Here is a 12,151-nt window from a genome sequence, read left to right as displayed (position 1 = left end):
GTGGGAGGGTGGGGGGGGGGGGGTTGGATATGGGCATTTCTTAAACTAATTTTTATTCACTGTTGGATCGGAATTTTTGTATTTTAGGAATTTTCGGTGGTGCAGTGTTAAACACTTTTGTCTGAATTTTATGTGCCGAATTCCGGAAGTTTTGGTCGGGCTCAAGTTTAAGAAAGGAATTTTAGGAAAGCTTGTTGACAAATCAAATATTCCATTGATTTTCTGTTCGAATGATCTGGAAATCAATAAAATATTTGATTTTTTAATTCAATTATGCTGTGAAATGCAGGAAAAAATTGAAAATTCATGCCATTTTGTTTTTAAATATTCATGTTCCACTGAAAATTCAGTGAAGTTGAGAAATTCTCATCTCACTTCCACTGAAAACTCATGAATTTCCGTGAATTTTACTTAAAACTTGAAATTTCATAACCATTTTTTCGCTAAATTTGACTCAATCTCACGTTCATGAGATTTATTGTAATATCTCTTTATATTATAAAAATCCAAATCGATTTTTGGTGATAAAAAATTGGTACTCGAAATTGAGACTCCGAAATTAATTGTTATGAGGGTCAAAAGAAGGGCTGCAAGGTTCAGATTAAAGATCGCAAGATCAAGGTTTACAAGGGTCAGAATAAGGGTCACAAGGGTTAGAATAAGGATCATAAAGGTCACAAGAAGGGCCGCAAGGGTCAGATTAAGGGCAGCAATATTAAGGGTCGCAAGGGTTAGATTAAGGGCCCAAATAAGGGTAACAAGGGTCTCATTAAGAATCCAAATGAGTCACAGGGGTTAGAATGAGGTCTCATGGGGCACAGCCCCTTGGTATTCCATGAAATTTCAAAAAAATTCTAATTGATTTCTAATTAATTCTAACATTAACTAAAAAGTTTCCAGCATTATGTTTGTAATATTAGCCCTTACAATCGTTCAAGTTCACTTATCTTCACTGAAATTTGAAAAATAATAAAATAATGAATAATTTAAATTTTCAATTGACTATTGAAAACGATTTTATAATTAAAAAATGTCTGAATAAAATTGTATTTCACTCCAATATTCATCTCTAAAAACACGAATGAATGAATACAAACCCGAATGAATAAAGCTGAAGATAATCAGCTTTAAAAAACTATTTCCAATAGTATTTCATCATGATTGACTATTTAAAATCGTATTTCCACATAATTTCCACAAAATCGTTCCCCGCTACGCCCTCAAAGCGCTGCAAAAATATTCTCCACGATTAAATTCATAAATTAAATTTTCTCCCCAACAAATTCACCCCGGAACTTCAAAAAAATTGAAGAAAAAAATATATTCCCCAAGCTCTCCATAATTTGTTTGATTTTGTCGAGGATTTAGTCCCCCGCGGTGGAGTCTCAAGCTGCCTGAAGCGAAATCTCTCCGGGCGGTTTTATCCACACATTTCCCCTCTTTTTCTCCGCCCTGCGACACACCCGAGCGTCGCTATTAATGCAGCCCAGAGACCAGCTCTCTATCCCAACAACACTCTTGCTTGCGGTATGTATCCTCAAGGCAAAGTCCACGAATCCCCGAGTTTTTCGAGTACATGAGTGTGTATACATGTGCAATTTTTAAGCCCCAGTAAATGTATAACGCGGTGGAGTCGGCGTGAATGAAGATGTCGTTGAAAAGAAACGAAGGAAATCTCATCAGATGATGTTTTCGAGCGAAAAATCGATACTGAGTATGGACTAGATGCATTTCCGGATGAGCAGCGGCATGGGCGATCTAATCGCGAGGGAGAAAAAATATAATTGGAATAAAAATTCATTTAACTACGTGATTCGACGAAAATAATTCCCTCAGCTTCGAAATTTTCGGTGGTTGTGCGTTTTCGGCGAATGACAGTGCCACAGGGATTGCAATTTTTTTTATTAATCTTCACCAAAGAAGATATAACGCTGAAGATAAAAAGCTGAAATTCCAAGAAATTTAATCATTGAAAATTGATAGTTTCAGGCAGAAATTCGTGGGAATTGTAAATTGCAGTTTAGTTATTTCCGGGAAATTGTTGAAACGTCAGGGAAATTCAGAGGAATAACGGCTTGAATTCCAGATTCTCTGAACTTTCAAGAAATTCCTTTAAAAATTCCTGGAATTCTAAGGATTTTGAAGTTGAAGGAGTGAAAATGATTATTCCCTGCCAAATTCTCCTGAATCTTCAGGCAATTCCTTCAGAATCTTTGGAATTCCAGGAATTTTTGAAGGAATTGTCTGAAGATTCAGGAGAATTTGGCAGGGAATAATCATTTTCACGAGAAAATTCATGTAAATTGTGGAATTTTCCTCTTTCTGGCGCTAAAAGAAAATGGGACTAATTGAATTCTCAGAGAAATATGAAATTCTGTTGACTTTTTTCCCTTAAATCGAAGTCAAGGTTTTTTTTCCGGAAAATTCAGCCAATTTTTTTCACTAGTGCACTGTTAAAATTTTTTTACTGAAATTTCTAACAAGTAACATTTCTACCGAAATTTCAAGCAATTTTTACATTGAAAATTCACAATTTCATGGAGAACTCCGTGGGAACTGTAAATTGCAGTTGAATTATTCCGCGGAAATTAATGAAAAATCAGGAAAATTGAGAGAAATATCTCCTTGAATTCCAAATTCCTCTGAATTTTCAGTGAATTCCTTCAACAGTTCTTGAATTTTTAAATTTGACAAGAAACTATTTTCTTGTATGAAGTAAGTGTTCGTTCTCAACAATAGTTGTTTCTCTCAGTGTGACATAAGAAATTCCTTGAACCATTTAATTCTCCTCACTTCACCATGAAGTGTTGATGCTCAAGTCACCAGATGATTTGACTCAAGAAATTAGTTTCACGTTATTAGGTCGTTTTTCGCTCATTATAGTCGGAAGAAATTGAATTACTCGGCTTTGATGAATTAATAACACCAGTGAACAGACTGAAATACTCGGTAATAGCAAATTCTTTTTAATTGAATAATTCACTCTGCGGGCGCTGTTGATGTCTTGATAATTCCCGCAATAGCGGAAAATACTCCCTTAATTCCACCCAGAGGTCGTAGACTCCGGTCGACGCTTTGTCCTACGGGAAATCGAAGAAGAATTTTATATATATAACAACATTCCGGAGTTTTTTTTTTCGCTCGTTCTATTTCTTTCATTCTCGTGACGGAGCGTAAAATTACGAGGAAATCGATCCTCGGGCGGAGATGGCCCAGGGTTTTCCGGGGAGACTCACGGCTCATCGACTTCTCCCAAATTATCGACGGCTCTCTCTGCTCCAGTCGAATTTTCAGGGAATCTCGTTAGTATATCGATCTTTATTCATTTTTTAGTTCATGGAGGGGAAACTGGGGCTGACGGATGCAGGATGAATTTATTGGAGGGGCGAATTATCGGATCGTTCGCGATACACACATGTTCATCCCGTTTTGGTTGATTGTAATTGTGGGGGGATCGATTCTGTTGGCTTGTGCTAGTTCGAAAATTAGTCTTGCAATTGCAAGTGAAATAATTTGAAAATTTGTTATAACGACAGATGAAATGATTGATGTGAATTTAAAATATCATGTATGTGCGATTTTTTTTTATAAAAATGCAAAAAAAAGAGTAAAGTTGAAGATAAAATGCTGAAATTGTTGAAAATTTTTGGAATCAATTGATAATTGCACTGAAATTCCAAGGAATTTCATCGCTGAAAATTCATAATTTGATTAAGAAATGAATGGGAACTGTAAGGTAATTTTACTTTAGTAATTCCATGAAATAGAAATTTAAAAAATTCGTGTAAATGTATCATTCAAAAGTAAAGTAAGTTGGGGAAAAGCTGTATGTTCCACGTGAAAATATTTGATGAAGTGGAGTAGATTTACTTGAGGGAAATTAACCAACTTGATAGAAAGAACTTTAATGTCTTTCACAAAAATTAAATTTTTCTCGTGATCATCAGAAATATCTCTGAAAGAATTCGAACTGTTCCCAAAAAAAATTGTCCCCTTGAAATTATTTAGTTTCGCCAATAACACAGTTTTCGGCAAGAAAATTGTAGTTTCCTCTTGAAATTATCATTTGTTCCATAGAAATTATAAGTGTTTATTGGACAAAGATATATACTACTCAATAACATTCACTTGATAACACCGGAGCCTCATATAATTCTCTGTAGAACGAATGTATTTACTCGAAGGACATATAAATGTTTCACGAGGACAATAACTCCTACGAAAATTATCATGTTTTGGTGGAAACTTTATTTTTTCTCCACAAGTAAATTGATTCAACACTACAAAAGATCTCTTGAGGGGAGCATATATTGAATCCAATCTTCCTCTCCTGAAACTTCCTACTAAACTGTCCACGTAATTACATTTTTTTAATAGCACGCCGAGTATTTCAATATTTACGGGAGACAGAGCGTCCTTTGATACCAAAAATAAGAGTTTTGAAAAAATTCTCCATTAAAATCTCCTCATCTCCACTACATTCCAAGATATCCATCAAAAACTCATCTTGAAGTGGACTCAATTCCCCAAATTTCCTCATCCTCACCCTTCAATTGTCACTCAATATCTCAGAAGTGAAAGCATAAAAGAGTATTACCATTCAAAATATTTTCGTAGCTCTCATTTCGCTCTCTAAACAAACACGTGAATAAAAATTTCGCTACTTCCCTGAGATTCCGAAATATTCTACGAACCTAATCGTTAAATTCAGCTGACCCGTCTAGTTCCGCGACTCCATTACCAGTTTATCCCGCGATGGTATTCATTTGAATTCATTAAATCCTTTTTCTCGGATGACGATAATATCTAAGGATATTTCGAAATAATCGCTGACAGAATTTATTTCATTCAATTTGCATAATATTCTGATTTACCCACATTTGATTCAGAGGGATAATCATAATAATGCACGAGATTTTGCTAAACTAAGAATTGAAAATACATGAGCACGAAGCCCGGGCGACCCGCAAAGACGTGACACGTCATGACGAAGCTCCTCCCTTCTATCTCCTCCTCTGACCTCGTCTATTTTTCATAATTTAGTGAAAATCGCGTACTTAGTTATTAAAAATCAGAATTTTGGAGATACTAATTCCTGCAGTCGTGGATGAGGGTTTATGACATTCGGAAATGAGTGTTAAGACATTTTTTATGGGATAGGAAATCATGTGAGTATCATACTCGCCTGAATCTGTTCGTTAGCAGCTAGAGCATTTTCTCGTTGCACTGACGCTATTACACACTTTTATACGTTATAACGAAGGAGATAATTAACGCAGCGTCTGGTTGGGGAGTAAAGGATCTCTTTGATACGTATTTTTTAATGTTTAATAACAATTGTGGGCGGGGTGAAGGGAACACACTGGTTTTTATTAATTCTAGTAGTAAAGCAGAGAAAAAAATTGGGGGCGTGTTTTTATTCAGATGAAATGAATTGTTTTTCAAGTGTAAAACAATTTTTCCTTGATCCAAATGGAGACTTCATTAGCTAGAAATGAAATCATTATTTAGATGGTGAAGAGAGCGAATTTATTATCGTGTAATAATGTTTCATTTCAATGAACTAATTTATTCATTTTATATAATTAGAGTAGCTCCACTGGAATTGATAGACGAGCTTGTTAATTTCCATCAAAGTTATTGTCGAAATTAATTGAAGAATGTGAAATGAAGTTTTGTTTGATTCATGGAAAAAAATATTCTTGATTCAAGTAAATTTTATACTCAATTGGGGGATGGGTATTTCAATTCGAAGATGATGTAGCAAACCCTCTTAAGCGTAAAATAAGGGTCAGGCACTGAGTGTCAGAATATAAGGGTCAAAAAGTGGAGGTTAAAAAATGAGGCTCAGAATATTATGGTCAAAATATTAGGGTCAGAATATAAAAGTAAAAAAATTTGGTGTCAGGCAATGAGGGTCTAAATATAAGTCATACATTATGCTTGATTACCGCTTTTAGCCCTTATATGACCCTCATTGCCTGACACCCACTTTTTTCGCTTTTATATTCTGACCCTAATTTTTTTATCCTAATATTCTGACCTTCATTTTTTAACCTCCACTTTTTGACCCTTATATTGCACTTAAGAGCGCTTGGTACAACCTGGGCTGATACGAAATAATCATCCTCGAATTGAATTATTGAAATACTGATACGAAATAATCATCCTCGAACCCATCCCCCATTCGAGTAATATATCCAATTCAGGTATTTTTTTCCGTGTTCGAAAGTGTAATTTCTCTGGCTCTAAATTGGTCTTTTTCAACTTGATAACTCGAATAGTCATGATTTTTCCTTTAATTTCATTAAATTCTCTCTTTGCAATACCCTGAACGTTTTTATGAATTTGGTCGAGTGATTACCAGACCAAAAATTCACAAGCAAACATTACGGGCATGTATCACCGCTGACGAAGCCAAGCAGACTTATTTATTTAACCCCCGGTATCGAGCTGATGCTAGTCAGCAGAAATTCCAAGTCCTCCACTCGTACTTTCGTGTATCTTTTCGACAATATTTCTCCCGCTCCCATATCACTGCCACCATTGTGGCACTATCACCGGTACCTCCAGTCTCACGTTGAATAAATTCCCAACAAGATATTCAATTTTCCGAATGACCGAGAAATCGCTGACGCCCAATCAATAGAGAAACTCTCACGATTTGTCGAAACCACCTGCAAAACGCATTTGGCTGTGATAGGAGGGCTGATATGCAGAATACATAGACACCAGGGGTACGTCAATTCATTCGGTGGATTGACAGTGAAAATTTCGTTTGCAGGACGAAACTATCGAGTGGCCCATTCACTTTGATGGGGTTTGGTTTCGATGAATAATTATTGCAATCGAATGAGAGTCCTCAGTATCAATTCAACCGCTGAATCTCGAATTAGGTTTTCGATACTCCCTCGTACCCTTTGATTGGGATTTCAATCTATTCATCGGGATATCTGTGGATTAATTGAAAAGAATTGAATTGAGGCCGGTGGATGCAGAAGATTGGATTGAAGGCGGAGGCATTTTTTTAAGCAGATGTTTTACATCTTTTCCTGAATGTTAATTCATTTTGATAATCATTACTTTTTGTTATAGTATGGAAATTATTAATGGATTAGTAATGTTCATGTAATGAAGTAGTAATTAATCAATTGAAAACTCAATAATTAATGATTAATTGATTTGAAACATGAATTAATGATTATGAAAATTATTAATGCTTTATTAGTATTCATTGTCAATCATCATTGAGAGATGTGATTAACAAAATAATCAACAGTTACAATTATTGAACGGAAAACTCAATAATTCATTACTGATTGATAAAGATGGATTAATTTTGTAATTTTCGTGAATTATTCCTGGAATTGATAACTGATTTTAAATCTAAAAATTTAATCATAATTTAATATTATAAATTTAGCTGTTTCTGAAGCCATTTTTGTTTCCTAATGTGAGGATCAGAAATTTTTTTTTTCTCGTGAATTATTAGAAAAGAGTGGACTGTTTTCAAATTAATTATTAAACTTTTTTTTATTTATGTACTAACCTATAATGGGTTATTTACAATCGAATAGGTGGATATCAATGCTTTTTAGCTTAGTTGGTTGTCTTTCTTGACTAGACTATTTTATTAAATTTTAGCATTTTATTAAACTTTATTCATCATGATTTTAATTACTCCGGAATTATAAATTTCGAATTAATGAAGTCATTCGCCGTTAACTGCAGTCGTGACATAATGTCTCGTTCAAATGCATACAGTTTCACTCATTTTGCAAACGAAAGTGGAGATAATTTGACGAAAAAAATAATGGACAAGAACAAGAGAAAACCCGAAGAGGTCACGTTACATGTGACCGAGCAAGAAGAATGTGCTCTCCTGTTGGAACATTTCTCACTCTCCACGTGGCGATTGTAATCTACGCAGGAAACTGCTAGACCACGCGCAGTAGGCGTAAACGCCTCCAGAGTACTAGCAAAAAGAGAAAAAATACATGAACGAGAGAGGAGTTGAACCACAAACATGAAAAGAGAGGGGAAGACAAACAAAAATAAATGCCGAGGTTTAATCCACACTGTCCTGTCCCCCCCAGTCACAAGCACAGGTGTCTGGGACTCTTCATCGTCAAGTGGATGTGCTTTTGTTCCTGGCCTGCTCTGCTCTATTCGACGTGCCACCGCTGGAAAGGTAAACAGGAAGTTGGCTGCGTTGATGGCACGGGGCCCCATAAAAGGGAGAACGCGGGTTTAAACTACGGGATGAACGAGGGGAAGGGGGGAGAGTAGTGCATCATTGTGACATACTTCTGGTGCACAATGGGATGAGATCGAGGCGTCTCCAACCGCATCGCTATTCTTCGGAAAATACGGGGGAAATTTTTCATTTCGTGGAAAAATGGAAATTCAATACGCTGTTGAGAATGGTTTCAGCGGAAGATCCGTACACTGTTGAAAATTTTACATTGAAATTTTGAGGAATTTTGCCACTGAAAATTTATAATTTTATGGAAAATGCGGTGGGAGCTGTAAATTTCAGGTTAATTACTCGGGAAATTTAATGAAAAATCTGGAAAATTCCGTTAAAAATTCAAATTTCAAGAATTTTAAAGGAATTTAGCAGTGAATAGTCATTTTCATTTGAAAAATATTGGAATTTTACTTGAATTTTCAGAGAAACTCGAAATTCCATTAACTTTTATCCTTAAATTGAATTCAAATTATTTTGGAAAATGGAAATTCGGAAAGTTGTTGATAATTTCAGTTGAGAATGGTTTCAGCGGAAGATCCGTACACTGTTGAAAATTTTACATTGAAATTTTGAGGAATTTTGCCACTGAAAATTTATAATTTTATGGAAAATGCGGTGGGAGCTGTAAATTTCAGGTTAATTACTCGGGAAAATTAATGAAAAATCTGGAAAATTCCGTTAAAAATTCAAATTTCAAGAATTTTAAAGGAATTTAGCAGTGAATAGTCATTTTCATTTGAAAAATATTGGAATTTTACTTGAATTTTCAGAGAAACTCGAAATTCCATTAACTTTTATCCTTAAATTGAATTCAAATTATTTTGGAAAATGGAAATTCGAAAAGTTGTTGATAATTTCAGTTGAGAATGGATTCAGCGGGAGATCCGTACACTGTTGAAAATTTTATACTGAAATTTTGAGGAATTGTGTCACTGAAAATGCATAATTTTATGGAAAAATGCGTGGCAGTAAATTCTAGTTCAACTACTCCCGGAAAATTAATGAGAAATCAGGAAGATGCAGAAAAATCTCGCCTTAAATTTCGGAGATATTCGGAGATATTCCTAGAAAACTCGTTACGTTTTACAATTGCAATTGAGTGCTCTTAAATTTTCAGGAACTCCCATTCAGAATTTTAATTAAAAATTCAGAATTCAATATTCCCGAAATCAATTCATACATCTCATCAAAACTCTATAAACTATTCATTCATGCATTCATTTACTCACTATCAAAATAAATAATCAAATAAATGACTGAAGAATTTTCTACCTCACGAATAAAATCCACCATTAAACCCGAGAAAAAAAGCGAGAATTTTTAACGAGAAAATGGACGTTTTTATCCTCCACTTGATGAAAAATAAAATCACGTAGAGATTACATCCTCAATTCCGCCTTCAGTACCAGTTGATCCCCGTCGAACGATTAGGATTACATCGTAAGGAGCCGTTGAGGGGAACTGAGGTAGAAAAAACTCAAGCTGAGATAATCGTATTTCTATAAGTTGACCAATCGTTGTGTCACGTCCCACCGAGATTCACTGCAGGACAAACCACTACAGATCAACCGAGTTGATATAAATGTACGTGAAACTACCCCCCCGGAAGGCTGTCCTGTGGCCCACTCCAGTGATCTCCTGTGGCCATAGGACGTACAGTAAAAAACCTATTCGAACAAGAACGAATTTACTGCGCTCCAATTGCGATTCGTGTCGGTTATCACGAGTGAGGCGAAAGTGGACTTGAAGCCAACCCTCGATTTCATTGCTATATCACTCGGTTTAATGGACCCATCGTTTCGTATCCAGTGTTATGTCATCGAGATCTGGGTATTGGGATATTTCATCTAATGTTGATAAATAGGTCATGGAAATTATGTCGCTGTACGGGAGCGGATTAAATCGCTTGGACGAAGATTTTGTCCCATTTGTTCCTGAAATGCGGATAAAATTTCTTATTTTTCATGAAATGCCTTTGTATTTTTGTAGACGAGCATCAGAGCTTTCATTTGAGCCCTATTTGACCCTAACAATGGGTTTATTATCTAAACTTTGCGGGTCTGAATTTAAATCTCGATATTGAACCGTTAGAAGACATTTTAATAATCTGAAAAAAATTGGAATGTTTACTTTTGGAGGAAGATTGATGGAATAATTTAAAATTTGCAATTTTTTAAAAGTACGAGCATTTTCTATAAATAATTTTGTGTGAAGGGTTTTACCTGTATTTTAACAACTATTTGGATAAAACAAGTTGTTTTTTTTTATTGTATGATTTTATCATTTAAACTTCTATTGTCTGAATTTATTTTTCTACATATTTTGAATCGCAATGGAACTTTTTTTTCACATGAAAAATATTTTCAAAAAATTGCCCTGTTTAAAAAGAAAATGAAATTTCATTGACGGTCGGCTAATAATTTTCAAGAGAGTGACATTGGATGCGATTCGAAGAGGAAAAATCGTGAAATTTGAGATTTCACTGAAAATTTAATAAAATTCCAAATTTTTGAACAGCATTGGCATGAGAATTCCTCAACTTACTTGAATTTTCAATAAAATTATGAATATTTAGTGCCGAATGAATTGAAATTAATTGAAAATTCAAAAATATATTTACCGGAATTTCCCTGATTTCTCATGGATTTTTTCATGAAATTCTGAATTTTTAATTACGAAATTCTTCGAAATTTCAGTGGAATTAAATTGTAAGTGTGGAACATTGAGATACTCATCAATTATTATCAATTCTCTACACTCAGCTAAATGAATTATTTTCATTAAAAAAACTATTTAAATAAATTGGTTTTTTCAACTCATTCCTAATAAAGTTGTAATTCACATCAAATAAATTGTTTTTAAAAATGAAATTATTCAGATGGCGAAGCAAACAACTTTATGAATATATAACAATCCTTCATCCGAATAAAATGAATAGTTTTTCAATATAATTAAAACATTTCCATTGAAATAAACACATGAGTTTATTAATTTCCACAAAAAATATCCTTGAAACGAATATAAAAATTTCTAATGAGGCAAGAAGCTATTGGATTCCAAGCCGTTATTTTTCCTCACATTGTAAAATGGCAATATCGATACCGAGAGCACAACCTCAGAGTCCCCGAGGAGTAAAGTGGGAGGCTGGTCCAGAGTGCGTTCAAGTGTATCAGACTACTCGGCCAGATAACGTATTTACAGCCCCCTCAAAGTGTTCCGGCCAACTCTCCATCAGTGTGATAGATGTTGATATGTGTGTGTGCAACACGATGTTGCCCTGTATCAGGGCCCTTAATTCGTCAGGTCCGTTCGGGCATCATCACACGATGGGATTAGAGGGGTAAGAGCACCACTCAAACGTTTCTCTCCACCCCTCGATCCTATTTCCGAAAGCTACGTTAACATGACTCAATTGATAACGTTTATGACGTAAACTCCATTACAATTTTCTCAGTTGGGAGATTGCGAGGGGCACGAGGGATTCTTGAGGAGTTGTTAGCGATTTGAAATTTGTTCTGAGAGTTGGGATGAAGATAATTTACTCAGTATTTTATAATATTTAAATTTGCGAAATGAAAGCTATTAATAATAAACATCTGATCAAAATTTATTCATTTGCAATTTTTTCAATTGGGATGAAGATGATTGAGTCCATATTTTTATTCGCGATTTTCATTTGTATAAATGAAACATAAATGAAATGAAAATAACGAAAATTAATATATTGTATTATTTAAAATAGTGAAATGAAAGCTATTAAGAATAAATATCTCAGCAAAATTTACTCATCTGCAAATTTGTCTCAACAAACTACTTTCAAAAAGAAATCGAGAAAAATATTAAAATTTCAATTCCGTTTTTCTCACTTCGAAAATTGTGAGCAATTCGAGAGATTCTTGC

At 34.6% G+C, this 12,151-nt stretch overlaps 1 protein-coding gene across 1 annotated transcript in view; it reads left to right on the top strand.

Annotated features, from left to right (window-relative positions):
* The window catches only part of LOC107037984 (ras-related protein Rap1), a 50,716-nt gene that overhangs the window by 33,350 nt on the left and 5,215 nt on the right, over window positions 1–12,151 (top strand). The window lies entirely within an intron of this gene.

This window comes from Diachasma alloeum, unplaced genomic scaffold, assembly GCF_001412515.2.
Source record: "Diachasma alloeum isolate Michigan unplaced genomic scaffold, Dall2.0 Dall_scaffold_00276, whole genome shotgun sequence".
Lineage (NCBI taxonomy): Eukaryota > Metazoa > Arthropoda > Insecta > Hymenoptera > Braconidae > Diachasma > Diachasma alloeum.
This window is presented reverse-complemented; position numbering and strand designations above follow the sequence as displayed.